This window comes from Acomys minous (genome assembly GCF_964271855.1).
Source record: "Acomys minous genome assembly, chromosome: 3".
Taxonomy (NCBI): Eukaryota; Metazoa; Chordata; class Mammalia; order Rodentia; family Muridae; genus Acomys; species Acomys minous.
Window position 1 is genome coordinate 98,024,867 of NC_140485.1, and position 23,923 is coordinate 98,048,789.

The window sequence follows — 23,923 nt, forward strand, 5'->3', positions numbered from 1 at the left end:
AAAAATAAAATATTTAATAAAGAGGCAGTGGGAGTCAAAATTGTGGGTTTCAGCTGTGAGTATCTCTAACACACACACCACACAGTAATAATAATCACTGAAAGTAAAATAAAAATGGCTTTAAAACAACATCTACAGTCTCACTGATTGCCTTTTCCTATTGTTAGCTGTTTGACAGCTGTCAGTTAGATGTCACTTTCAAACACTGGTGCTTTCTTTCTACAAACTAACTCAGTTTTGATTGCTCTCAGTGCTCCGGAGGAGGAAGAGAAGTCTTCCAGGAACAGCAAAGATAAAACTTTTCATAATTGTGATCCTGAATATATATATATATATATATATATATATATATATATATATATATATATATATATATATATATATATATATCAGCGTTGGCACGGACCACACAAACATCTCTTTTTCAGGATATTGTCTTCAGTTCATAAATTTAGCCGAAGTTTACTGCACATATTGTCCTTGGCTGGTGCCTACCCAGATCTAGCCAATGGACAGGACATTCTCTGCAGTTGAGTGGAGAGTGGGGACTGACTTTCACATGTTCTCTGGTGCCCCATATTTGACCATGTCCCCTGGATGGGGAGGCCTGGTGGCACTCAGAGGAAGGATAGCAGGCTACCAAGAAGAGACTTGATACCCTATGAGCATATACAGGGGGGAGGAGGTCCGCCTCAGTCACGTCATAAGGGAGGAGTGTAGGGGGAAAATGGGAGGGAGGGAGGAATGGGAGGATACAAGGGATGGGATAACAATTGAGATGTAATATGAATAAAATAATAAAATATATTAAAAAATAAATTTAGCCGAAAGATGACTGTAAGCACAGCACCCCTAAGTGAACTCTATCCGTTTCTGTTTCTTTTCAACAGCAGAGCTCCTCAGTGAAAATTTGATGTCACCGATTTTCTTCGCTTCTTTAGTGTTCTTGCTAGTTCAGCAGTTTGACCGAAGAATCCGGCTCGACCGAAGAATCGGGCTCCTTCTTGCTCCCGGGAAATATTGTAGCAGTCCTAGGAGGTGTTTCACCTTGGATTTTAGGCATTAATCCTTGCCAGGCCTCCTACCCTCTACAATTCACAGGGTTGGGCCCCGTGCATGGGGGTGGGGGGCGAGGGCGGGGAGTGAGGAGGCGGGTGGGGGGATGGGGGTGGGGGTTGTGGGTGGGGGTGAGGGCGTGTGAGGAGACGGGGGTGGGGTGGGGTGGGGGTTGTGGGGGTCGGGGTGGGGACAAAGGTGTGAAGAGGCAGGGGTGGGGTGGGGGGTGGGGAGTGGAGTGGGGGGTGTGGGGGTTGGGGGTGGAGGCGAGGGCGGGGTGTGAGGAGGCGGGGTGGGGGGGTAGGGGTTGTGTGGGGTGGTGGGTGCTCCCCTGACTCAAGCCCCAGGATGGAATTGTGGCCTATCTGGTAGCACAGTTGACTTGGATTTCAAAGGAAAGTGAGTATTTGCCAGTTAGGGAACTGAACAGTTTCTTCCATCGGAGAACACTTGGGTTAACAGCGAGAGCTTTGTCCATAAAAGCCGAGTGTCAAGTAAGTGCCTGAAGCACGCCTCTTAACCCTCTAGTTGAGGCTAACAACTCACGGACAGGGTCAGAAAACCGGAAACCTATGATGCTAATACAGTTTGACGGGTGAGAGCTGTTGCTTACTGAGTTTTCAGATGCCCTTCAAGCTGTCGTTAGCATTTCCTGTTTGCTTAAGGAAAACTCAACTCACTCACAGCCACTGATCTGCATTTATCAGGGGCACAGAAGGAATATAGTACAAATGCTTTTGTCTTTTTCCTTCCTGTTCTCGACATTAATTTTCTTTTTTTTTTTTTTAAACAAGCCGTTTTGTTGTTAGCTTTCAACACACTCTTTCTCTGTTACAGATAAACTTCCCCCTTTTCCCTACTTTCATTTGCCAGGTTATCTCCTTGGAACTTACGTGCCCTGCGGTAGGGTCTCATTTCTGGGAGCTTTCTGAACTCCTGGAATTCCCCCTTCCGGTGTGCTGTGCTTCTTCACGTCTGCTCATCCTTTCATCACTGCAGCTTAGCCCCGAGGCTTTGTGAGTCCTTGAAATGACTACACGGCTCTCGCTACTGCTCGGCCACATGCTAGGTCCTAAACCAGTAGTTGTTGCATACATGAACAGATGAGCAACAGAAGACTGAACAAATAAGTAGACTGTTTTCCAATTGTGGGAGCAGAATGGCTTTCAAATGGTGTGCGTGCACAGGGATTTTGTATGAAACACTAGAATACCAGAGGGGGAAATGTGGGAGAGAAAGTTGAAGGCACAGGAGGAATCATTCACCCATTAAAAGGACATTTGAGTTATTTCCCATTTTTGTCTATTTGAATTAAAGCTGTTATGAATATTTATGTGCAACATGATTTTTGTCAACTTAAGTTCTTCTTTTGGGGGCGACAAGTGTCCAGGAGTCCCCAGGATAAGTGGGTTGTAACAGTTGGTGAATTGGGTTTTGTTACCTGTAATATTGGTTATAAGGACGCAGCAAAGGACTTACATAAAACTTATATTTCTTATTTCTGATGTCTCTGTATAAATCAGACTCAGATATAACTTCCTATCTTTCAGATGGCTAAAATAAAAATTAGTAGCCACTTTAAATGCTGGAACGAATGTAGAGAAACCAGCTTTTTCACATACATCATTGGGGAGAATATATGGTGGTGTTCTTGCAAAGCCAGTCATGACACTGATGCAGGACATTGCACCCCTGGGCGTTTGTCCCAAAGGAATGAAAATTTAGGTTGACAAAAGCAAAAACAAAAACAAAAACAAAACAAACAAACAAAAAAACTTCTGTGTGAACAGCAGCTTCGACACAACTTGAACACCCTTTTATTGGGTGAATGTTTCCTATCACAGCATGGTGATCACCAATAACAGCTGAGCCAATTTTTGTCACAAATGAGAGTCTGGATGGATCTCAAAAGCAATAAAAGGAGTCTCAAAAGGCAACATGCTGTAGTTCCATTTTTATAGCTTGAAAAAATAAGCCTATGGAAGAAAGAGAATAGATTAGTGCAGTCTACGGTGGTCCATTTATGCTGCCAGAGTAATCCTATCTTCTTATTCTGGTGATGAATCCAAAGATGCACACTGATGAGTAAAGAACATAAAGCCACGGGCAGTCACATCCACTCATTTATATCCATTATATATTAACATTCTCTCCACAACCCAGTGACAGGTTAAAAACTACTGAAAAATTGAACAAAATATATAGTTTATTATCAATAATGGTAATGGCTACTCTTGGTTGCCAACTTGACTACATCTGGAATTAACTAAAACCCCAAATGTAGAGAACACACCTGTGAGGGATTTCTGCCAAATCTAAAGTTGGATTCAGTTCCACCCCTTCCCTCTCCCCCCTCCACACCCAACTGTAGCATGGTTATGGTGTACCTTATGCCTATTATCCACGTATAAGTGAATGCATGTCATAATTGTCTTTCTGGGTTTGGGTTACCTTACCCAGGATGATATTTTCTAGTTTCATCAGTTTGTCTGCAAATTTCAAGATTTTCTTGTTTTTAATAGCTGAGTAAATACTTCATTGTGTTCGTGAACCACATTTTCTTTATCCATTCATTTGTTCAGGGACATCTAGATTGTTTTCAGTTTCTGGCTATTATAAATAAAGCTGCTAGCTGGGCATGGTGGCACATGCCTGTAATCCCAGCCCTCAGGGAGGCAGAGGCAGGCAGGTATCTATGAGTGTGAGGCTAGCCTGGTCTTCACAGTGAGTTCAGGACAGCCAATGCTACACAAAGAAACTGTGACTTGAAATGTCAACAAAACAAAACAAAACAAAAAGCAAATAAAGATGCCATGAACATAGTTGAGCAAATGTCCTTGTTGTATGGTGCAACATCTTTTGGGTATATGCCCAGGAGTGGTATAGCTAGGTTTTGAGTTAGATCTATTACCAATTTTCTGAGAAACCACCAAATTGATTTCCAAAGTGGTCGTACAAAGTTTGCACTCCCGCTATCAATGGCAGAGTGTTCCCCTTGCTCCACATCCTCACCACCATGTGCTGTCCCTTGAGTTTTTGATCTTAGCCATTCTGGTGGGTGTGTGGTGTAAGCTGAAATCTCAGAGTTGTTTTGATTTGCATTTCCATGATGACTGGAATGTTCCAAGTCATTTCCATGATGTCCAATGTTCCAAGATGTTGAACATTTCTTTAAACACTTCTCAGCCATTAGAGATTCTTCTGTCACGAATTCTCAGCTTAGATCTGTACCCTACTTTAAAAATTGGAGTTTTTGCTTTGTTGATGTCTAGTTTCTTGAGTTCTTTATGTATTTTGGATATGAGCCCTCTGCCAGTTGTAGAGTTGGTGAAGATTTTTTTCCCATTGTCTAGGCTGCTGTTTTGTCCTTTTCACTGTGTCCATTGCCTTATAGAAGCTTTTCAGTTTCATGAGGTAACATTTTATTGTTGATCCTAGTGTCTGAGCTATTGGTGTTCTGTTCAGGAAGTTGCCTTCTGTGCCAATGTATTCAAGGTTGATTTCCACTTTTTCTTTATCAGATTTACTGTATCCAGTTTTTTCTCGAGGTCTTTTATCCACTTTGAGGTGAATTTTGTACAGGGTGATAGATATGGATCTATTTGCATTCTTCTATGTGCAACCATCCAGTTAGACTGGCACCATTTGTTGAAAATGCTTTCTTTTTTTTTCATTGTATAATTTTGGCTTTTTTGTCAAAAAATCAAGTGTCTATAAGTGTGTGGGTTTATTTCTTGAACTTCAAGTCCATTCCATTGATCTATCTGTCTGTTTTAATTTCAGTACCATGTGTTTTGTTTTTTTTATATCACTATTTCTCTGTAGTACAGCTACAGCATCAGGGATGGTGATACCTCCAGATGTTCTTTTATTGTACAAGATTGTTTTAGATATTCTGGGTTGGGGAGGGGATGGGAATAGGAGGGATCATGTGGGGATAAGATGGAGGGAGAGGGTCCTCAGAGAGACAACCTGTAATGGGTCGCGGGTGGGGTGGGGAATCTCTAGGATGAGCTAGAAACTAGGACAATGGAAGCTCACAGGCATCTATGAAGGTGACCCTAGCTAAGACTCCCAGCAATGGTTGTGGAGCATACACCAGCTATCTCTTGTAAGACTTCCAATGGAGGGACTGGGACTTCAATCCAGCCTTTGACCCATACATCTGTCTAGCCTACAAGGTGTACAGGAGTAACAATGGAACAGAAATTGAGAGAATGGCCAACCAATGACTGGCCCAGCTTGAGGCCCATGCCATGAGAGAGAGCCCACCCCTGACACTATTAATGATATGCAGACAGGAGGTTACCTAACTGTCATCTGAGAGGCTTTACCTAGATGTAGAGACCCACAGCCAAACATTAGGAAGAGATTGGGGAATCCTGTGGAAGAGAGCGAGGAAGGATTGAAGGAGCCAGAGAGGTCAAGGACACCACAAGAAAACCTACAGAATCAATTATTCTGGTCCCACAGGGTCTCAGAATTGTTGGATAAGGTGGATCACAGCCTGTTAGTTATTCTAATACAGTGTGTGTGTGTGTGTGTGTGTGTGTGTGTGTGTGTGTGTGTGCGCGTGTGTGTGGAGAGAGAGAGAGAGAGAGAGAGAGAGAGAGAGATATTTAGACAGACAGAAGGACATTCATTCATTTTGTTACGCTAGAGAACTCTGACTAATACAGTGAAGTACCAGCATCAATTTTCTGGTTTTGGTATTGAAAAATGGCATCATAGAAGCTGGGTGGGTTTTTGGGAATCATTTATGTGTTTATAGTTATTTCACAATAGAATCTACAACTTTATATTGATATTCATTAGCTTTTTTTTTTTTTCAAATTTCATGCACACTAGATTCATAGCTAGGTTGGAAATTTTAATATAGTGACAATGTTTCTTAAGTGTATGAATTCAAGTCAGTTTAGTTGCTGAATTCATACAAAATGAATGACATTGCTTCTCTTATTCTTTTACTGTCTACCAAGATTAGCACAAGGATACATACATACAGTATGATTTCAAAAATACTATTATTAGCTAGCAAGTTGCCTTATTAGTTTTATGGTGATTTGTGACAGATCGCTTAATAATGTGAATGCTGTATTTTTATGCTGATTTATTTCTCTGGAATTATTAAACATGCTTATAAAGAAAATAGATTTTCCAAATTAATTCTTGCTACCTAGAGTTTAAGCCACAGGACTTATGAGAAAAATAATTTGTGTCATAATTCTTGTGTTTTAAGCTTTTATATACTACTGTATGTCAAAAGACAAGATATATTTCCAAGATTATCCTGAGGTTAGGATAAAGTACCGTAGTCTATCAAATAATAGTCTTGATTAAAAAAAAAAAACATAATCACCAAACATGAATTTGTGGGGAGGAGAGCAATTTCCCTAATGTTTTCTTGATTCGACATTCCCAGGCAGCAATTACAAGTTAAATATCATTTTAGTAAGTGAGAAATTCTTGTTTTCATTTGCTGATTGGCTTTATTACACACTAAGGTTAATTGGGAAGCGTCTCGGCCTTATCCGAGTAATGATGAACAGCTGCAATTGACTGTACTCATCGCCCCACTCCACATCATTTTGACAGAGCAACACCCAAACAAACCCCCTGGCAACGTGGGTGTCGTCAAGCAGTGCCACAAACCTTGGCTTGATTGTGTCTGAGAAGGCATCGCAGGAGGCCTGAGAGGAACACAGGGCGTGAGCAGAAAAGAGCAGATCAGGATGGCGCTCACTTACTGCGGTGAGGACATGGTTACTGGTCTTCACTTAGGCTGCAGTTACCAAGGAAGTTCATTTCACACACTCACAGAAGGATGTGCTTGCCCCACCAAGTGACCTTAGCGGCAGATTTTTGTGTAATATGAGGAGGACAGGTTTGACTGGGATAGCTGTGTGTGGAGAAGGAAAAATAGGTGCCTCTGCCTGCTTTTGAGAGCCTGAGAAGTGTTTTGCCTGTCTTATGATGTCTTCAGTAGCAATACTGAATCTGCCTTGGCACTTTCAATGGCCCAAATTCTGTGTTTCTTATGTATCCTTCCAGGTGATTTTCCCATGAAACTAAGGTAGACTTAGTATGCACCAATTATGAATGATACCTAGAATACTTATAAAGCTTATCTAAGGTCGCAGAGCCAATAGGCTCTTCTAGTCCCAAACTCTCTGTTGTGTTGGTGGCTAGATTAAGAGGGCATGAGCTTCCTAAAGCAGCAGCCATTTTCCCTGGCCAGTTACCAATTGGCGGTGGAGTCACTGGGTAGATCACTAGCTGGTATCCCCCACCCATTATCTCCGAGAGAGGCTGGAATGGCTCTCCTCCTCCTGGGTAGGTAGATCCATACTGTGGTGCTTGGGGAATGAAACTGGTTACATCAAAGCAACTTGCTTAGTCATGAAGGAAGAGCTTGTCAGTTATGCTTTCAAGGAGGTGAGTGAAGTGTTCCACTGGTTCTCCATCCCGCTGACCTCTCCTGATGCTGTGGGCAATCCGCCCCACCCCCACCTCATGGCGTCTTCATCAAGTTTCAGAACTGTTGCACTTTTCATCTGTGGCTTGGTGGTGTTAGATAACAGTCATGAATTCCCCCTGGCTGCTTTTCAAATGGCCCTAGTCTTTCCTCTTTTATTCTACATCAGTAAGGCAGAGGGACAGCTTTGGAGCCAGACCAAACCAGCCTCAAATCTCAGACTAGGAACTTGCTGACATTCAGACACAGGATTCAGCCCAGTCGTTTAATTTTCCTGAGCCCCCAGAAGTTAAGTGAGGTGATTGACATAAAGCCAAACTCTTGACACAGTGGATGTTCTCAGTGATTGACTTTTCAACCACAGCTCAGCTTTAGTCATTTCTAAGCTGTTATATCTGCTCTTTTTTTTCTTTTCTTTTTTTTTTATTTTTATAATTTGGAGTTTCCTTTTGCTCCAGTGACCTCTGTCTGTTGTTTCCTTAGATTTACCCTTCATTGTTCAGCATCAAGGAAGCATCTTCTAAACTTACATCGCTCTGTACCAGTGCTGTAAAAAAGCCCTGTTCTCTTTAACTTTCCTCTTCATGATGCTGCTTAGCACCTGTGTAAACCTATGCAGCTGTGCTCGGCTATGTATAAATGTTTGCTTATGTGCTTCTGCCGTAGTTATCATGTGGTTCCGTGTCCAGCCAATTACTCTATTAAATCATAAGCTCCCCAGGGCCAAAGATCATACTTTCTACTTTTGCAACAAGTCCCTATTTCCTTCTGAGAACAGATTTCCAGAAGGCTGAGATATAAACACACAGTATTACTTTAATAAGATGTCAGTGACAAGTTCTCAAACATTGTGTTCTTCGGCAGGGAATTATCCAAAAAATGATCTCAGTGATAACAAGTGTTTTATAGAAATATTCAGGATGGGGGGGTCTTCAGTTGGTGACTTTTCATATTAAAAATTTGAACAGGCCTATTGTTTCGCATTAGAAATAAATTAACAATATTTCTCAAGAGAAATAAATAAACAACAACAACAAAAAGAATTGCTGCTTTCCAGAGAACTTTGGGCCATCTTTCCCTCGGTCTGTGAAGAGCCTGGTGCATTGGGTTAAAAGGATGTCAGGTAATGCCTGTGGGAAAGAATGACAGTCACATGCTTAGAGCACTGTGTCTAACTAGGTAGTTCATTTCACACTTAGTGGGTGCCTTAGGAGCTTGGTTTGTCTTCTCTAGTCTTTTCAGTCCTCTGGACAGGTGGGTGTCATGTTTCTTTCCATGTTTGCATACAGGGAAGGTGGGAAAGCTTGGATCAGGACCCACTGAGACAGATCTGCAGCAGGGTTCAGCACCACCCTGTGTTTGCTATGCTGCCTTCCACTAAATGAAGGGGTTTTCCAGATGAGCTTTAAAGATAATTCTAGCCCCCACTCCCACCCCAACACACACACCATAGTCCCTCCTGCTTGTCCTCAAAGAAAATGAAATTCTATTAGTACATAGAATTTGCTTAGTGGAAATAAATAAAGTGAACTACAGGGGTCTTGGATGGTTCATAAGAAAAGTCAGAAGAAAAAGGAATAGAAACAAAAGAAGAGAAAAGAAAGAAAAAAGAGAGGAAGGAAGGAAGGGTAGAAGGAAGGAAGGAAGGAAGGAAGGAAAAAAGAAAAAGAAAATAAAGAAAATGTCTTCCTGCATTTGCCTTCATTGCTCTAAAGAGTTGGCAAAGTGCATTCTCTGGGGCATTCTCTGGTAGTGAAGACTCCAGCGGGATGTGGTTTCCATTTCTGAGGGTTGCCAATAGGACAGAGTCTCACTGCAGCTCAAGAAGATCAGAGGAAGGATAGCAGGCTACCAAGAAGAGACTTGATACCCTATGAGCATATAAAGGGGGAGGAAGTCCCCCTCAGTCACAGTCATAGGGGAGGGGAGTAAGAGGAAAATGGGAGGGAGGGAGGAATGGGAGGATACAAGGGATGGGATAACTATTGAGATGTAATATGAATAAATTAATAAAATAAAATAAAATAAAATAAAATAAAAAAGAACTGGGGGAAAAAAAAGAAGAAGAAGATGGACAACACCCCGCTGTTTGCTTTCTTTCCTTGTAGCTCTCAGCTTTCCCTCCTTGGCTATATTCTTTTGAGCTGAGTCACAGGCAAGCCTCTTCCAGGCTGGTGACTGAGCCCTTGCAGCCCTGGCTGGGAAGGCTGGCTCTCAGCAAGCTGGAGCCGCAGGCAGCTGGCTGGACTCGGCTTTTTGGCAGCGTCACAAGGCCGCCTGCTCCTTCTGGAGCACAAGGCCCCTGGCTTGCACGTAAAGCATGCTCTAACAGTGAGAGCCTTGACTTGATCCTTCCAATTGGGACATTCTGCGAGCATCTCTGCGCTAAACTGAAGGGGATCCAAGAACCTTCCCCCACCGAGTCAGAATTATGCTGTAGTTAATCTTGTAGAGCATTCTTACATTGGTTCCGCTTTACCACAAGGGGTACTGAGCACTTTCGACTCACAGCAACGCACTATTTTGGGCTGTAATGTGTGTGTGTGTGTGTGTGTGTGTGTGTGTGTGTGTGTGTGTGTGTGTGTATCTGTGTGTGTGTGTGTCTGTGTGTGTGTGTGTGTGTCTCTGTGTGTGTGTCTGTGTGTGTGTGTCTGTGTGTGTGTGTATCTGTGTGTGTGTGTGTGTGTGTGTGTGTGTGTGTGTCTCTGTGTGTGTGTGTGTAGCTTGGAGAGCACTAGCGATGAGATGATTCATTTTGTGGCTTCTTCAGTGTCTGAGTTCTAAAAAGGAAGGGCTGTGTTGCAGACTCAGTTTGTTAGTCTGTGCTCTAAAAAAATGGCCTCTCAAATTGCCTAACTTTCAGGACACTTAAAACCAGATTCCTTGCTTAGTCAAGTGACTTTTTTGACCAGTAGCTTCATCAATAGTATAGATTTTATTGCATGTTTGACTGGTGAATTCCTACTTCTAAGTCACTCAAACTTCTGGATGTTAAATATTTAAAAGAGTGTACATAAGGAATGCTTTTTTTTTTTTTGAGTCTATATATAGGAAGCACTTTTCTTGTAGTCCGTAGCATTCGGTGCTCGCAACTCAGTGGTAAGATCTATTATTAGGGCATTTTCAGATGGGCTTACTAAGGTTAATTAACTCACCCCAAGCTTAGCTGGTAAGGGGCAAGGGCTGGATTTGAACCCAGGCAGCCAGACTCCAGTTTTCTGCCCTTAGCTATTCTACAATGCTGCTGTGAAATAACAGCTTCTGTTTTAACTTGTCATTTGAGATGCATTTGTTCTTTTTATTCAGCATGCTACTAAATTTCTTTCTTGCAGATATTTCATCTCCCTGTTGCCCAGTAATGACAGTAGATCTGTGTGTTTAATGTCGAAGATAGAAATGAAAGTGTCGGTAAAGTGTGTGTTCAACATAATCCAGGGAGGGAAAAGATTTGCCACTTGATAACTCAGCTGGGACATTTCTTACTCCTGGCCATGTAGGATGCCCTACTGAACACACTTAGATCACAGTGAGTGCCTGGTATAGTATAATATAGCAAGGTATGGTAAGAATAGAGTCACATTTCCAACTATAGTCAGCTAACACTGGATTTAAACCAGTGCTCTTACTTATTTAAAAAGTTAAATCCAATCATTTCCTTTTGCGTTACTTAGAGACAACTGTTTGTTTTGTCTACACATACAAAAAAAAAATTCCCAGGCTGTATTCTAGAAGATTATTTTTATGAGCTATTCAATAAATAAACAGCCCACATTTCAGCCTAGTATTGTTTATGCTTTCAATATATTGTTCTATAAAAATGGAGCTTAAATAAATAAGTCAAAGCTGTTTGTTCCAATGGGTCTAAACATTGGGTCCCATTGTTTGTTCGGTGCTTACAGTGGAGGTTTCGTGCACAGGCAGCATCACTGTACGTCTGCAATGTCAGGAAACACATTGTGGTGTTGTTCTCAGACCCCTGGAGCACTGTGAATTGACTGACTTCAAAAACGGCATCATGGGCGAGAAGCACAAAACTGGGTGGCTGCGGTCTAAGTGATCCCGCCTTTAGCTGTATGTGAGAATAGCTCTCCTCAGCATCAAATGGTTTATGAAAACAAACTTCCTCTTGGTGCTCATGTGTACCCTGTGATGGTCTCAACAATTACTTGGCTCTCCCTTCACCTGGCTCACACTAAGAATTTCTGCCCACTTTTAGCAATGGTGTCTCTTCAGCTTTGGACTACTAAAGTAATTTACGAAGTAAGAGACTCAGATGGCCTAGCCTTCTGTCTCCAGCCCATTGGCTTGTCAGTCTTTCTGATCCAACGAGGAAGGAGAGATAAAAAAGAAGAAGAAAATTATTTCTGCTTGCGCATCTCCTCGGGACCCTGCACTATGGTCTGGTGTGGGCTGATTTTCATTTTATTTGACGCAGAGGTGCCCTATGTCCCTAAGTGTCCTTGTCCATCTGGTCCCTGGGTACCACCTCATCTTCAGTGACTGCAGCACAGCATGGCTGATCATTCCTTTTTACTTTCTAGACACTCCTCACATCTTGTTTTCCTCTCCGCTCTCCTCCATCTCCTTTGTTGGCTAGCCTTCCTGTACTCAGATCTTAAATGTTATCTAAATTTCCAACCCTGTTCATCATCCCTTTCCTCAGCTTGCAAATCACTCTGACTGACTTGTACAGCCTCTTGGTGAGAGTGCCAACATTTTCTGCACAGCTTGTGCCTTCAGCTTGATCTTCTTATCTAAGTATCAGGAAGAACTTCCAATTCATTGCTAAACTGCTCCAGCTGGAAGATCTGACATGTGCAACAGTTAAAGCATTCCCTTGTCTCCAAAGCCCACCCTTTGATTTGTGTTCCGTAAGGCCACTACTTACATGTTATCACTACTGACATCACTGCACCTGAAAATAGCAGACCTCTTCAACCTTTTCCTTTGTCTCTTCGGTATCAATCACAAGATCACAAGAAAAACAAACAGCAGAGAAATGAAAACTGCAGGATGAACTACAAAGTACTTCAGCAGTCTTCTTTGAATGTACAAAAGTCCTGAGAAACAAGACAGAGTAAGAAACTGTTACAGATCGGAGAAGACCAGGTACATGCCTCACTATTTTCATTGCCCAACATCGGAGTCTCTCACTTGTTAAGAAATTGACTCATGGTTTCATAGCAGGTAGGTGGTAGTTCAAAGCTTGGGATGCTCTGGTGACAAAGCTTGGTACCCTGCACTAGTCTTTGCAGGCAAATAAAAATGTATAAATATCCAACAACGAAAGAATTGCTCCCTAATAAGACATGAATAATCTGAGTTTAAGGAATCTAAGTGATAGTTTGATTAGGTTTTATTTTTTGGGAAAAGTTTTATTGTGGCATAAGTATATTGTAGCCATTTTAAGAGTACAATTTATTGACACTAATAACATTCACAATACTGAGTATCTGTTCCCTGTTTCCCCAGCCTTTTCATCACCTTTAATAGACACTCTGTAACATTAAGAGGTGACTCCCCACCTACTCTCTGTCAGTCACCAGGAGATTGTTTGCTAATATATTTCAGATACTGGAATAATGCAATGTTTGTCCTTTTGTGTCTTGCTTCAACCTGCACAGCTTTGGACTTTACTTGACTGGGGCCATGGGAGAATGAACAAAGGACAGACACACAGACACATGTACAGAAAAGCTGGGCTTATGTGGCCTGCAAACTCTGATGGAGGTGCACTCACCATCCCCACTCAGGCGCCAGGGAGAGGAAACTGTGGGCCCGAGTCCCCTCCCGTTCCAGCCCTACCTGCCTGTGTAAGAGACCTGGCAGACTAGTGCCCCATGTGAGGATCTTCTTCAATGGAAGGACGGTCCAATCGGTCTCCAGGTGAGTGTACTCCCATAAAATATGTGACAGTTCTCTTCCTCCCTCAAACTTAATGTTGCCTTAGACTCCTTGATGAGCAGCCCCTGGTCCGCTACCTGCCCCCCACCTACTGTGCCTCAGCCTAGTCCATCCACCAATCCCTTCACTACCCCCTCTACCCGCTTGGCTCTCCCGCCTTATCCCGAGGAAGCTGTGGGACTGGCGTGGTGGCATTGGCTCTGGTGGCCCTGGTCCTCTTGCCCAACGTGGCGCTCTGTGCTCTGTGCTATGAGCACCAGGCCTCAGGCAGAAGAGAGTTGCCCCGGAAAGGCTGGTGCACCTCAGTGAGGAGAGTCTCCGTGATGGGATGGTCCTCAGGCCCGCCTCTGTACCTGGTGAGTCCCTGGGAGCCATGGGAACCCACGAGAGGGGAGATGCCGTGTTCCACCCCATGACTGTTCCTGGGGCCTGAGCGCACATGGGAGGCAAGGCTCGTGCTGTCCTGTTTTCCCCGTCAGCCCAGATTGGTCACGAAGCCCCGGGAGCCAGGGTGGCGGGCCCCAGTAGTGACTGGGTCCATGTGGCCCACCTTGCCTTCTGGGGACAGGGGAAGCAGGTGGAGGGTGGTTGTGGACAAGGCCTGTGGATGGAACCCTGGCCCATCCTTGCGTCTGAAGGATAGCAGGCAAATCGCAGCCCTTCCTTGTGTTGCCAGCCTGCCCTAAGGGCCTGTGTCCAAAGGATGGTCATTGTCCCCCTGCACAGGGATAGAGGACATAGCATCCCAGGAAACAGCAGAGTCACCAAGGGTCCAGTTTCAGTCTGAATGTTTCCCCCCAGAGCTTCAGTTTCTACATGCCACAGAAAACAATCCCAGGGGACTTTGTCCCAACAACCTTTGGCAGACAGATGTTACCCATTTCTCCCCCTTTGGAAAACTAAAATATATTTTTGTTTTGGTGGATATCTTCTCCCATGCATGCTGGGCCATAGCCCACATGGGAAAAAAATCAAAACACGCCGTCAGTCACTTACTCCAATGCTTTGCTGTCCTGGGTTTGCCAGATAAAATTAAGACAGACAATGGGCCATGCTTTATTAGCAAGCCCTTTCAACAATTCCTCAACAGGTGGAAAAATCTCTCTTACCACCGGCACAACATAAATTCCAAAAGGCTAAGCAATAGTGGAAAGATATAACCAAACCCTAAAATCTCAATAACAAAAGCAAAAGGGGGAATCATTACCCCAACATGATCAATTTAAAAAGGCAGAATTTTCAAAACACGATAAACATCAAGTGCCACTCCAGAGACATGGGCCCTCCTCTACTGACTATAGCTCCATGAAGGTCAAATGGAGGGATCCCCTGACTGAGGTATGGAGAGGACCAGACCCCCTCCTAAGAGTCGGAAGGGGATTTGGGTACATGTTCCCTGAAAATAAAAAGAGACCTGGATGGGTCCCCGACTAGGGATCTCAAACAGCTACCCCAACAGGAAAATGAAGAGGGCTAAACTTACTAACAGCCAGGGAAGGCGGGATATACTTGTTTTTACAGGAAAAGTGTTGCTTCTATGCCAATAAGTCAGACATCATCAGGGGCAAGATAAAAGAGCTCCAAGAGGACCTGAAATGACACTGATAGGAGCTCCAAGAAATTCCTCTTTGGACCAGCTCCAATGGCATTTTGCCCTCTCTCCTTCCTCTGCTTGGGCCCCTGATTTTTTTAGTCTCATTTTTACTCTTGGGCCTTGCATTGTGACCAAATTGGTACATTTTATTCAACAGAGGCTTGAGGCAATAAGGCTCCTCAAGATAGAGATACATTACCAGAGACTTGCCATGCATGAACCAGCTTCCATTTATGACCAATCAGGGCTCTAAAGACAAAGGCCTTGCCCCCTGACCTCCCCTTGATCCATGACGGGTAAGAGCCAGGTGGATCCTGGACAACCTAAGACAGACAAGGGAGGAGCCTGAGGCAGATGGTGTCCTGGTACCCAATGATGGGTAAGACCTCCATGTGAGGGGCAACCTAAGACAGGGGCCATGGCCTGATGTCCATCAAACAAAAAAGGGGGAGATGTTGGACCCCATGGCCAAATCTGTCAGCCCTCTGAGGCCTTGAGAACAGAACTGAGCCTGGCCCGGTTTTCAGCAATAGTCTCTGGTAGATACTTCTACAGAAAATTGACTCAGCATGGTCCATCCAGGCGCATCCTGGTGTGAGCCCTGCCTATCAACAGCCATGTAACACGAACTGCTTGGTCCCACGGTATACCCCGCCCACTCCCTATATTCTATTAAAAAAACAACAACGACAACAACAACAACATAATAAAATTGAGATCTTGCTCCAGCTAGACTCCTGACTCAGTATATTTTTCCTCCGGGCATCTTAGGAGGAGGCGGGGTTGTCGACACTCACCATCCCTGCTCAGGATCCAGGGAGAGGAAACGGTGGGCCCGAGTCCCCTCCCGTTCCAGCCCTACCTGCCTGTGTAAGAGACCTGGCAAGTCACCACCGAGGCCCCCAAAATACCCTTTAAAGCAGCCTCTGTGGATGCTGTGTCATTCTGCTTATATTTCGGCATCTCGGAACCAAGGTCCAGGCACTGGGGTATTTCGTTAAGTGACATCCTTGGGCAGTGCTCTCCCTGCGAAATGGTTGCTCACCAGATGGTTAGGGCCACCTGAGCTCAGTGCTGGGGGTGGGGTGGGGGGAGCTCAAGGTCAAGATGTTAGGGGGCTTGGTTTCTCCTAAGCATATAAACCCCCTCCCCCCATCCACGTACTCTTGGGTTTTTTTTTGGCAGGATCCTCTCTCCAGTGACACCTTGGACCAGGGAATTGTTTCTACACCTCCATTTTGCTTTCCCTTTGCTTGAAGTGAAAATGTAAATATGACACAAACCAGAAGATTAGCATATGGTTGCCCTATATTTATAAGCTTCTTTTGAAGCTAAAATGTTCCAAAGTTATTGCCATCAGTGACAATACAATAAAAGGTACCCTGACAGCCTGATCAGACGAAAGGGAAAGGTTTTTAAAAATGTGCTGTCAACAGGAGTTCTGAGTTAGACCATGTGTGTATGTATCTGTGAGTACATTTGTGCCCGAAGCTGATTGCTGAGGTCTGTAAACACCTAGAGCTTCAGATAGGGGTGCAGGGCCTCCTTGGAATCTCTGAAACAGAAGGAAAACATATGTACGCACATATTCTTGGATGTTCACACAGGATGGCGAATAAAAAAATGAGGAGATACTGACAGCAATTTTTAAAAGAAGCGATAGCATAATTTTATATGCCCTAAATTACATTTTAAATAGAATAACTATTTTAAATAAAAGAACATGCATACTCTGTGATCTGATCTTTTAAGAAGGCCCATTGCTTGCTCATTTTTCCCAGTAGAGAATTAGGAAACTCTTAGGAGGCAGTGAGCACTCCCTGAAAGGATGCCTCCATCCCAGGGTAAGTCACTTCCTCATCGATGTTCAGAGAAGCTCTGGGATCGTGGTGGAACACAGTAGTGGAGAAAAACGACAAACACCTCTCTCTAAATGAGTCAATATTAAGACAAAATCAGAACTGCATATCATGTTAGAATGTGAGATAAGAATGGGGTAGAAAAGGGGAAGAGAGGGGGAAAGAAAGGCGAACTTGCCAGCTGGGCTAGGAGTTGGCTGCATTAAAAACAGGGTGAGAACAGAACTCCCTGTCGGGCTGGAGGAGGTGGGGTGGGCATGGGGAGGGAGGTGAGGGCTGAGTCAGGATGCCAAGGAGGGAAGGGGTTAGCTAAGAACATTTCCAGCAGAGGAAACAGAGCAAAGGTCTTTTGGCAGCACTGAAAAGGCTTCCATTAGGAACCGAGCAAGCACTGAGGTAGAAGATGGGCCAAAAGGAAGCCACGGAGAGAAACTTAGGTGGGAAAGGTACTGCAGTCATTGCGAGGATGCAAGCTTTTTCTCTGTGCATGATGGGAACATTTGCAGGTGTCTTTGAATTGTTTTAATTCTGTTCATACTGACCCACGAGCATAAACTCCCATTTGCCTTTGTCCTTACTGACAAGTCAGCATAAAATCTGAAAGGCCTGAGGGAATTTGATGAACAAAATTAACACACGAACCAGCTCAAAACTTGTTCACTTCCCGTACTCTTGGGAACAGATGTGAATACTGTCTGTGTATGTTCAACCTCAGGGAAAGTCTCGGTGTGACACTGAGTGGGCAGGGAGGTTGAGGTGTGACACTGAGTGGGCAGGGAGGTTGAGGTGTGACACTGAGTGGGTAGGGAGGTCGAGATGTGACACTGAGTGGGTAGGGAGGTTGAGGTGTGACACTGAGTGGGCAGGGAGGTTGAGGTGTGACACTGAGTGGGCAGGGAGGTTGAGGTGTGACACTGAGTGGGCAGGGAGGTTGAGGTGTGACACTGAGTGGGCAGGGAGGTTGAGGTGTGACACTGAGTGGGTAGGGAGGTTGAGGTGTGACATTGAGTGGGTAGGGAGGTTGAGGTGTGACACTGAGTGGGTAGGGAGGTTGAGGTGTGACACTGAGTGGGTAGGGAGGTCGAGATGTGACACTGAGTGGGTAGGGAGGTTGAGGTGTGACACTGAGTGGGCAGGGAGGTTGAGGTGTGACACTGAGTGGGCAGGGAGGTTGAGGTGTGACACTGAGTGGTTAGGGAGGTTGAGGTGTGACATTGAGTGGGCAGGGAGGTTGAGGTGTGACACTGAGTGGGGCAGGGAGGTCGAGGTGTGACACTGAGTGGGTAGGGAGGTTGAGGTGTGACACTGAGTGGGTAGGGAGGTCGAGGTGTGACACTGAGTGGGTAGGGAGGTTGAGGTGTGACACTGAGTGGGTAGGGAGGTTGAGGTGTGACATTGAGTGGGTAGGGAGGTTGAGGTGTGACACTGAGTGGGTAGGGAGGTTGAGGTGTGACACTGAGTGGTTAGGGAGGTTGAGGTGTGACACTGAGTGGGCAGGGAGGTTGAGGTGTGACACTGAGTGGGTAGGGAGGTTGAGGTGTGACACTGAGTGGGTAGGGAGGTTGAGGTGTGACACTGAGTGGGTAGGGAGGTTGAGGTGTGACACTGAGTGGGCAGGGAGGTTGAGGTGTGACACTGAGTGGGCAGGGAGGTTGAGGTGTGACACTGAGTGGGCAGGGAGGTTGAGGTGTGACACTGAGTGGGCAGGGAGGTTGAGGTGTGACACTGAGTGGGTAGGGAGGTTGAGGTGTGACACTGAGTGGGTAGAGAGGTCGAGGTGTGACACTGAGTGGGTAGGGAGGTTGAGGTGTGACACTGAGTGGGTAGGGAGGTCGAGGTGTGACACTGAGTGGGCAGGGAGGTCGAGGTGTGACACTGAGTGGGTAGAGAGGTCGAGGTGTGACACTGAGTGGGTAGGGAGGTCGAGGTGTGACACTGAGTGGGTAGGGAGGTTGAGGTGTGACACTGAGTGGGTAGGGAGGTTGAGGTGTGATACTGAGTGGGTAGGGAGGTTGAGGTGTGACACTGAGTGGGTAGGGAGGTCGAGGTGTGACATTGAGTGGGTAGGGAGGTTGAGGTGTGACACTGAGTGGGTAGGGAGGTCGAGGTGTGACATTGAGTGGGTAGAGAGGTCGAGGTGTGACACTGAGTGGGTAGGGAGGTCGAGGTGTGACACTGAGTGGGTAGGGAGGTCGAGGTGTGACACTGAGTGGGTAGGGAGGTTGAGGTGTGACACTGAGTGGGTAGGGAGGTCGAGGTGTGACACTGAGTGGGTAGGGAGGTCGAGGTGTGACACTGAGTGGGTAGGGAGGTTGAGGTGTGACACTGAGTGGGTAGAGAGGTCGAGGTGTGACACTGAGTGGGTAGGGAGGTTGAGGTGTGACACTGAGTGGGTAGAGAGGTCGAGGTGTGACACTGAGTGGGTAGGGAGGTCGAGGTGTGACACTGAGTGGGTAGGGAGGTCGAGGTGTGACACTGAGTGGGTAGGGAGGTCGAGGTGTGACACTGAGTGGGTAGGGAGGTTGAGGTGTGACACTGAGTCGGTAGGGAGGTTGAGGTGTGACACTGAGTGGGTAGGGAGGTTGAGGTGTGACACTGAGTGGGCAGGGAGGTTGAGGTGTGACATTGAGTGGGTAGGGAGGTCGAGGTGTGACACTGAGTGGGTAGAGAGGTCGAGGTGTGACACTGAGTGGGTAGGGAGGTCGAGGTGTGACACTGAGTGGTTAGGGAGGTTGAGGTGTGACACTGAGTGGGTAGGGAGGTTGAGGTGTGACACTGAGTGGGTAGGGAGGTCGAGGTGTGACACTGAGTGGTTAGGGAGGTTGAGGTGTGACACTGAGTGGGTAGGGAGGTCGAGGTGTGACACTGAGTGGGTAGGGAGGTCGAGGTGTGACACTGAGTGGTTAGGGAGGTTGAGGTGTGACACTGAGTGGGTAGGGAGGTCGAGGTGTGACACTGAGTGGGTAGGGAGGTTGAGGTGTGACACTGAGTGGGTAGGGAGGTTGAGGTGTGACACTGAGTGGGCAGGGAGGTTGAGGTGTGACACTGAGTGGGTAGGGAGGTTGAGGTGTGACACTGAGTGGGTAGGGAGGTTGAGGTGTGACACTGAGTGGGTAGGGAGGTTGAGGTGTGACACTGAGTGGGTAGGGAGGTTGAGGTGTGACACTGAGTGGGTAGGGAGGTCGAGGTGTGACACTGAGTGGGTAGGGAGGTTGAGGTGTGACATTGAGTGGGCAGGGAGGTTGAGATGTGACACTGAGTGGGTAGGGAGGTCGAGGTGTGACACTGAGTGGGTAGGGAGGTTGAGGTGTGACACTGAGTGGGTAGGGAGGTTGAGGTGTGACATTGAGTGGGCAGGGAGGTTGAGGTGTGACACTGAGTGGGTAGGGAGGTTGAGGTGTGACACTGAGTGGTTAGGGAGGTTGAGGTGTGACACTGAGTGGGTAGGGAGGTTGAGGTGTGACACTGAGTGGGTAGGGAGGGTGAGGTGTGACATTGAGTGGGTAGGGAGGTTGAGGTGTGACACTGAGTGGGTAGGGAGGGTGAGGTGTGACATTGAGTGGGCAGGGAGGTTGAGGTGTGACACTGAGTGGGTAGGGAGGTTGAGGTGTGACATTGAGTGGGTAGGGAGGTTGAGGTGTGACACTGAGTGGGTAGGGAGGTTGAGGTGTGACATTGAGTGGGCAGGGAGGTTGAGGTGTGACACTGAGTGGGTAGGGAGGTTGAGGTGTGACACTGAGTGGGTAGGGAGGTTGAGGTGTGACATTGAGTGGGCAGGGAGGTTGAGGTGTGACACTGAGTGGGTAGGGAGGTTGAGGTGTGACACTGAGTGGGTAGGGAGGGTGAGGTGTGACACTGAGTGGGCAGGGAGGTTGAGGTGTGACACTGAGTGGGTAGGGAGGTTGAGATGTGACACTGAGTGGGTAGGGAGGTTGAGGTGTGACACTGAGTGGGTAGGGAGGTTGAGATGTGACACTGAGTGGGTAGGGAGGGTGAGGTGTGACACTGAGTGGGCAGGGAGGTTGAGGTGTGACATTGAGTGGGCAGGGAGGTTGAGGTGTGACACTGAGTGGGTAGGGAGGTGGAGCAGGGATCTGGGAGGAGCTGGGGGAGAGGAAGGAACATGACCAAAATGTATTGTATAATTTTTTTTCTAAATTAAAATAAAATCTTAAAGAGTTCAAGAATTAGCCAGGCGTGGTGGCACACGCCTTTAATCCCAGCACTAGGGAGGCTAAGGCATGTGGATGGCTGTGAGTTCAAGGCCAGCCTGGTCTATAAAGTGTGTTCGGGACAGTCAAGGCTACAGAGAGAAAACCATGTCTTGAAAAAACAAAACAAAACAAACAAACAAAAAAAGAGTTCAAGAATTAAAAACAAACAAACTCCACAGAATGCTATTTTCTAAAAGTGCAGTAAAAATGTACACAAAAAAGTGTAGAAAAGTTTAAAATGAGTACAAGTTTTTGACTAATTAAAGCATCTGTTCAAATAAGTCTTGGTTTTATAAGGATATCAAATTCAAACTATGAAAAAAAAACCCAAAGACAAGAAAACCCCCATGTATTGCCACCTATTTAAAGAAGCAACATGGGGCTGGAGACATGGCTCAGTGGTTAAGAGGGCCGACTGCTCTTCCAGAGGTCCTGAGTTCGATTCTCAGCAACCACATGGTGGGCTCAAAACCATCTATAATGTGATCTGATGCCCTCTTCTGCAGATAAAACACTCTCATACATTAAATAAATAAATAATAAATAAAATAAACAAATAAATAGGCAACATGGCCCCTTGAGGCAGTAAATTGAATTCAAACCCCTTGAGGGTGTTTATGATGAGGTTACTGTGTAGGAAGGAGGTGACCCTGACAACTGAGCTGGGAACAAGCTCTCTCTGACGTGGAAGCTTGTTTCCCTGAGCCAGGAGAACCTGCAATGGCCTCCCCTGGGACAGCTAACTGCCCTGCAGAATTTTAAACAGAATCAATAGACTTTGTGTTTCCTATGGATTCTTTGTAAAGGTTGTATTACAAAAGTTACTAGGGAACATTCTGGATACCAAAAGACCAGAGTGGCTGTTGTTGAGGAATTCAAGTGACAGAGAGCCAGGTATGGTGGCACACACGTCTCTAATCCCTGCACTCTGGACCCAGAGGCAGGTGGATCTCTGTGAGTCCAAGGCCAGCAAGATCTATCTACATAGTGAGTTCCAGATCAGCTGGGGCTACATAGTGAAAGTCTGTCTCAAAAAACTGAAAAAAAAAAAATCAGGGCAAGAGAGGGTAGGACCATATTGAAGGAACATTGTGAAGATTTATCTGGTTCTTGGTATAGTCTAAAAGTGTAAGTCAGTATAGTGTCTTTTTTTTTTTTAATTAATTTATTCTTGTTACATCTCAATGGTTATCCCATCCCTTGTATCCTCCCATTCTTCCCTCCCTCCCATTTTCCCCTTACTCCCCTTCCCTATGACTGTTCCTGAGGGGGATTACCTCCCCCTGTATATGCTCATAGGGTATCAAGTCTCTTCTTGGTAACCTGCTATTCTTCTTCTGAGTGCCACCAGGTCTCCCCCTCCAGGGGACATGGTCAAATGTGAGGCACCAGAGTACGTGAGTATATTGTCTTATCTGTCTTGGAGATGGTTGCGAGGAAGAGCGAGTGACTCCAAGGTTTTCGCCTGGGCAATAAGTATGGGGTTGTTGTCAGTTAAGTGGGAGAAGTCTGTGAGTGGACCATGTTCTGGTGGAAGAACAGACCAGTTTCAGACCTGTTAAGTTTGAGGGCTGGGACATCCATGTGGAGGAGGCAGTTGTCCCTATGATCCTGGAATTTGGGGGAGAAGTCCCTCCGGGAGATATTCACTTAGGTGTCACTGGCATAGAAAGGCAAGAGGCTTGATGAGATTACCATAAAAATGGGGGGTCATTAAAGCAATGAAGAATCCAAGGTGTGACACGAAGTCATCAGGGAAACACTGATGACCAAGGACAGAGCGCAGTGACCTATGGGTAGGAAGGAAGAGCCCAGTGGTCCAGGGCAATATTGGAACTATATCCAGGAAGAGCCAGTGAACAGCCTGACCACATGCAGAGCTGACCGAGGGACCTAATCCAGGAGACCTGCGCATGGAGTTTGCTGATATTGAAACCACTGACAATTTTCTCTGGGACAGTTTAGGAGAGTTTTAAGTGCCGGGTGCAAAGCCTGACTGACAGACTCAAGGCAGAATGGGGGCCGTAGGGGGGGGGCAGGATGAGGAAAATGGACACTAGGTAGATTGATAGCAAAGGAAAGGCCGCCTGTGCCACCATGCCGGATTTCTGTTGCATCTATTGAGCTGTGTTTACTTTCGGAGTCTTCGTTGAGCAGAGGTGTGGGAGGCAAGGCTTCAGCCAGAGAAACACCCTCCTAACACGGCCCCCAAGAATACCTTTGTGTGGTGTGGTTGTGAGTTGTGAGTTTTGAGTGTACAACTAGATGATTTTCCAGAACTCAGCACATGCAGAGGGACACTTCAAGGCCTCCATCCCTTGGAGAATGTTCAGAAAAGGACAAAAATCATTAATTACAGCACAGAAGTCCCTCAGAGGCCTCCGCAGAGAGCGCCTGAGTGGAGATGAGGCTGCAGCCTCCTCCTGACCCTGGTGGCCTAACTCCCCCCACTGTTTTTTGTTTTGTTTTTCTCCTGTGTCCTGTGATGCCCAGAAGCCATGTTTGTGCTCAGCAACCTTGTCTTTTTCCATTTAGCTGTCAGGTCCATTTAGGTCAGCGAAGCCACTGTGCTCTCTCTGCTTTGAAAAATGCATGTTTTCCCCCTGGCTGTCCCGAGAGTCCCCACAGTCGCACACCTTTATGCATGCCTTCAAGAAGAAGCTGCCCAATGGAGGGGCTCCCACAGGACAAGCTAGAAAAATGACTTCATCCAGCCAAGTTCAGTGTTCACGCATCTTTTAGAACTTTGGAATACACGAAGGCATCCCTTGTGTAGGCTGGAAAATAACAACAATAATAAAAAATAATCAAAGGAAAGAAA

The 23,923-nt window shown here is 45.9% G+C and overlaps 2 long non-coding RNA genes across 5 annotated transcripts in view; one reads left to right on the top strand and one right to left on the bottom strand.

Moving 5' to 3' along the window:
• The window catches only part of LOC311594777, an 81,824-nt gene extending 80,757 nt beyond the window's left edge, over positions 1-1,067 (top strand). The window contains exon 8 of the long non-coding RNA XR_014778210.1: positions 891-1,067. This is a non-coding gene — a long non-coding RNA (uncharacterized lncRNA). The remainder of the gene's footprint in view (positions 1-890) is intronic.
• Positions 1-23,923, bottom strand: part of LOC311594778 — a 35,879-nt gene that overhangs the window by 6,093 nt on the left and 5,863 nt on the right. For 2 of the 4 annotated variants that reach the window (XR_014778214.1, XR_014778215.1), the window contains exons 3-6: positions 23,739-23,879; positions 16,507-16,584; positions 12,420-12,591; positions 8,378-8,661 (exon numbers count right to left, since the gene is read on the bottom strand). This is a non-coding gene — a long non-coding RNA (uncharacterized lncRNA). Of the gene's footprint in view, positions 1-1,632; positions 3,033-8,377; positions 8,662-12,419; positions 12,592-16,506; positions 16,585-23,738; positions 23,880-23,923 lie in introns of those variants that run through there. The other 2 variants (XR_014778213.1, XR_014778212.1) reach the window with 2 other exon arrangements.